This window comes from Bactrocera latifrons, unplaced genomic scaffold (assembly GCF_001853355.1).
Source record: "Bactrocera latifrons isolate USDA-ARS-PBARC rearing strain unplaced genomic scaffold, ASM185335v1 scaffold_263, whole genome shotgun sequence".
Classification (NCBI taxonomy): domain Eukaryota; kingdom Metazoa; phylum Arthropoda; class Insecta; order Diptera; family Tephritidae; genus Bactrocera; species Bactrocera latifrons.
In genome coordinates, this window is record NW_017536219.1 from 394089 (window position 1) to 399561 (window position 5473).

The window sequence follows — 5473 nt, forward strand, 5'->3', positions numbered from 1 at the left end:
TTTTTGTTTCTTTTGTAAAATACTCACACTGCAGTTCTACATAATCCTTTCCATCATATAGTTTCGGTAGTCTCATGTATATCTGTTGAGTTATATGCCACGAGTTTTGAATATTTTATGTTAGGCAAAAAAAAAAAAAAAATACTCTTAAAATTTATCACAAACAAGGTACATCGATACAATTACTGATAAGTTGCATTGGCGTCGGAGTTTTTAACGGATTTCGCTGCGAAAATTATTTGCGGATTATTAAAATTAAATTTTTTTCGAACTGAAAATTTCTCTTAGCACAATACCACATTATTAAGTTATGAAAACGTAAACGTAAAAAATAAATGAACTAAAAGTTTCTATAAAATTGTTAAGGAACTTAAAAGTTGCTCAGCAGCCGTGGCGACATCTCGCGAACCGAGCGTTTAGCTGCGCGAGCAAAACGTTTGGAGCTCTAACGGAGGACTGCGAGAGTTGCGATTGATAATTGCAGCAACTGCCAAGGCAGTGGACTTGGAAGATCGCAGCAGCTTATCAAATACATATTTGACTAAGTATTCCCCTCGTTTCCCTAGCATGTAGACATACAGTGTTGCARAGCTGAGATTTGAGTTAGGTGTGCGCTGATTGCAAGCGTTGAGGAGAATGAGTGCGATGCGAATGCGAGTGAGTGAGGGGGATAGTTAAACGAGTGGGTGCAAGATTGGACACGAGTGGGTTAGAAATTATTAGGGGTTCTGATGACTGACGTACATACAATTGATATMAGTGTAGCGCTCCCACTCACACGCAAACTGCGTTGCTGCAGCGGAATAACTGCATATGACGGAAAAAAGTGCCCTGGAAAGTTAGCAGCGCACATTGGAAGCCAGCAGCATTCCAATAGACTTTCTTTTGCGTGTGTTTGTTCATATATATGTATGTAATATATAATGGTATATAATGAAAGCGAGCTGTGAAAGTGAAAATTTTCGAGGACCTGGCTGCTAAGCTTTTTTTTAAATATTTTTTCTCTTATCATTTAATTAAACACTTATTGTCGAATATTATGCAACACTTTCTTCAACTATTTTTAATTAAATTAATAATTTTTTTTATTGGTAATTTTATATATATTTTTTTTCTGAACACTGACTAACACGTTGAGAGCTCCGCTTGGACCGATTACACCACACAGCAGGACTACGCACGAAGAACTAGCCTCAGTATCCTTTTTAGCCACACATGCCTGCCGTCAAAGCCAAGCATGAGCGCCATATTCACCACACCAGCTATACACCACCCGTTCTAGCGCAAGCTAAAGAAGAGCGCAGCACTAGTGTGGTGAAAAGCTGTGTGCGCTGCTTATACAGAGACACGCTGCGATGCAAAGGAATTTTCATTGCCTCACACACACACACATACAAAACCACTAACACACACACATATGTGCGTGCATACCGTTATGTAAATGGCTTCGAACAGGCGAGGGTGGCTTGCACACAGCAGGCAACAGTTACAACTGCTTAGCTTGCTTATACAACATACACACTGAGAGAACACGAACACACACACACAAGTGTTCACTATGCGCGCTAGCTGAGTGGTGTTGGTTGCCACCTGTGCTATTGGCCAATCACAGCAGTGACTAGGTGGAGCTGTATGCGCCAAGCTCAGCAAATATTCACGCACACACATACATGCYCACGTTTCGKTGAAAATATGGCGTCTGATAGCTGCTTATATAATAAATATGTATACAAGCAGTTATATAACAAGSGATATTTTCCACWRGCTATGTGGCATTCCAACAAATAATCTCGTATTCATATATAGTAGACAAATAGACACAAACACACAAACACAAATATACACATATTAACCATTCATACACACACACATGCACCCAGCCTTTCATTGAATGGCAATCGTGCGTGAAACATAGTTAGTTTGTTGCCAAGCTATGCGCATTGTTTCAGCTCCAACTTGRTGCCATGCCACAGTGCCAACTCGGCACTGATATATGAAATGCCACATTGTCTTGCCACAGCATATTTTTTCTAATTTTTCCTGCTGCACTGCTAGACGTGCACTCCATGCCAGGCGCAGTTCCATGTCGCTCTGTTCGGGCCACATTCGCTTCCCTTCCATTTATACTCGTGTGTGTGTGTGTGTRTGCGCTYGTTGACTTTAGAGTCGGCCATTTTGAATGTGGCGCTCACCTTCAGCCTATTTCAAGCAACATACTAGTGTTTTCCATTCCATGAATTCCTCTACAAGCGCTTTCTGACTTGTTTATTGTTGGTKGTTTGTGATTTATGATTCAAAAATAAAATAACTGTTTACCAGTATGTGTGTAGAGTGTAAATGCGTACATTGTGGTTAATAAAACTAAATATAAACAAGTAGTTGYATCTATTTTTAGTGGCTGTATTTATAGTAAATCGATACATGCCACGCCAAAGTAACTTTTTTATGAGTTCACAGCAATTTTCTAGTTGCACGAAACCACATAGAAAGTTTTCAACCTCTGAAGCAGGTGCCATCGAGGCAGCTAGATTGTWGCGGCGGGTCTGGTAAAAAAAGTAAAAACTTTTTTTTTTATTCTTTAGTAATATGTATATTGCCTTATATAAAAGTGATCGGCTTACACTATATGGCGTTAGATTGACAAGACTTCGTACAAAAAAAAAAAAAAAAACACATTTTAGACATTTTTGTGATCACTTGACTTAGTTCTGTGTGAGGCTGAGTTAAATATGGACACCGGCAAAGAGAAAATTTACCGTATTTTTTCCATAAAGGTGAAAACGCAAGTCAGGCGGCTAAAAAAGTGTAAAGCGTTTATAGTATTGACGCTGTAACCGCCCATCATGAAATTTGGGTCTCGTCGATTTCGTTCCTATTAATTTGATATCAAAAATKAATCAGCCAATTGTTAAAATATCGTTAAAATAATGGAAATCATCGAATCCGACCGTTAGGTAAACACAGTTTGGATCGCTCAAGAGCTATTACGGTATCAAGGAACTGGAGACCAGACCAAACTCTTAGTTAGACATATCCTGTCAAAAATTGGACCTTCAGAAAGCGCTTTTGGTCAATAACAGAGGCATAGTGTTCCATGAGGACAACTTTAAGAAATACATAATAATAGGGACTCACCAGGTATTCCAATTGAGAGGTATTTTTGGGTCCAACTTATAGTTCGACCCAGTACACCGTATTACGTCTAATGGTTTTTCTGGTAAACATTTTTTTTACTAGACTTGATATAGAGAAATGGGAATCATAAGGGAGTGGGAGTGGTTCTCAAACACTAACATTTATTTTATTTTTTTTTTTTGTTTTGGGACAGTATCTTAATTTTCTTAAAGACATGAAGCGCAATTTTCATCCCTATCTAATCTGGTCCACGTTCGTAATACATATGTACATAAGAATCTTTACAAGTGATATTCTTTTGTGATGACTAGTWTCTTTATTAGTTCGGTCAAACTTATTATTTTATTATTTGAATATTTTTTAACCATATTTATCTCCATTAGCCGAACCATAATTGTACTAGTTAGTAACGGGTTTTTCAATAAGAGCGTTCAATTTTTTTTTCTAATAAAACAAAAGCTCTTTGGGACATTCTATGCCATTACGTTTCAAACTCGATTTCCTTYGCATTGTCACCCGCGCACATTTGCTAAAGTCCAGACGCTGAACCCAATTTTCGACGGGTTGCAAGCATAAATCGGTCGATACTGCTGCAATTTCACGTGCGATGTTCATACGAAGTTCATCAGTCGTTGCGGGCTTGTTTGTATAGACCATATACTTGACGTGGCCCCACAGGAAATAGCCTAACAGCGTCAAATCGCAAAACGTGGCTGCCAATTGACTGGGCCATTATGTGAGATAACACGTTCACCAAACTTGGTTTTCAATAAATCGATTGTAGCATTCGCTATGTGGCTTGTGACGCCATCCTATTGGAACCACATATTTCCCAAGTCCATATCATCCAACTCGGGCCAAAAATATTTGGTTATCATTGAGCGGTAGCGATGCCCATTCACAGTGACGTGCCGGTCTTGGTCATCACTACCCATAATCCGCACCAAACCGTAATTTTTTCGGGAAGCAGTCGTGACTCATGGAGTACGTATGTATTGCTGCCTGACCAATAATGCATATTTTGCTTATTGACGAAGCCTTTCAGCCTGAAATGAGCGAAACCAGCGATGAAGATGATTTTTCGCTGAAAATCCGTCTAATTTTGAAATTGCTGTTGCTTAAAGCAGATCGTRTGCTTTGCTCGGCCAGCTTCAGATTTTTGAGAAATAATGACTGAGACAAAAATATTAATAAATATATATGTTTAATTATTTTTATTCATTTATTCATCGACGGTGTTCCAGATATCCCTACTATCAATTCTATTGGAAAATAGCACGGGAGTGAACCTTGTAATGTCTTCAGACTTTAATGCACAGTTATTTGTGACTACATAACTGCCATTTCCATTTTCGCAAACCTTTGTTCTTTCTTCTATCGCCAAGTCCGAAAATATTTAATATCAATCGAAGYTCGACAGCAAATTTTAACCATAACTAAAAATTTGTTACTGGCAGTTCTCTCATACCCGATTGACAGTCGATATGCCAAAATTTGGGTGAGTAAATTTTAGCACCTCGAAGCGTGCGAACGTCTGAAACACGAGATACGTGTCTTCTCTGTCACAACATGACCGATCTGGTTAGAGACTTTTCGATCCGGAGGCAGCCAGGTAGCTTTGTGAATTTTCCTATGCTGGAAGCTAATAATACAGTTAACCATATTTCGAACCCGGCGAAGCCTCAACATATTTGGGGATGTTTCCTCGTGGAGCAAGGATTATTTCTTTGCCAACTCCAATTAAGGACCGGACATTCCAGATGAGTGCATTTAAATCGTAACCCTGAGGTTTTTGTGTCCATTTCATTGGGAGTGGCTCCTTCTCCCATAGAAATACTCTTAATACTAGTTCAATTAGTACTCCTGCTAATATTTTGGTTGATATATTTAACTCTTATTTTCCCCCATAATTGACTGAATTCACCGTTACGCCCATTTCTACAACGCATTAAAATACTGAATCATTGTGCTCATTAAATTAAGATGTAAATTTAGATAGCTCGCACAGCAAAAGATCTCGTTGACGTGGCCATCCGCAAATCAAATTAAATCAGCAGCAACAAAAAAGACTCAAAGTACTTATAGAAAGCAGCGTCGTGCAGTGGGAAGATTCGATAAGAGGGTGGTTCAATTGCTCTCAAATATATACATATGATACATATATATATTCTTATGCACTTATTGCAATGACGCAAGCTTGCCTGGCAATGCTTGGCGACCGGATATTATCAGTGAATTACGCATATATTAATGCAAATGATGGCAATGCGTCCCCCTAACGCACGCAGCCATTRCCGCCCTACAACACATATACCCAACTACTCTGTGGCAGAGAAGT

At 38.9% G+C, this 5473-nt stretch overlaps 1 protein-coding gene across 1 annotated transcript in view; it reads right to left on the reverse strand.

Annotated features, from left to right (window-relative positions):
* LOC108969727 (vesicular glutamate transporter 1) overlaps positions 1-293 on the reverse strand; it is a 26338-nt gene extending 26045 nt beyond the window's left edge. Inside the window, exon 1 of the mRNA XM_018934613.1 lies at positions 28-293. The gene's annotated coding sequence lies outside the window, so the exon portion shown is untranslated. The remainder of the gene's footprint in view (positions 1-27) is intronic.
* Positions 294-5473: the final 5180 nt, after the last annotated feature.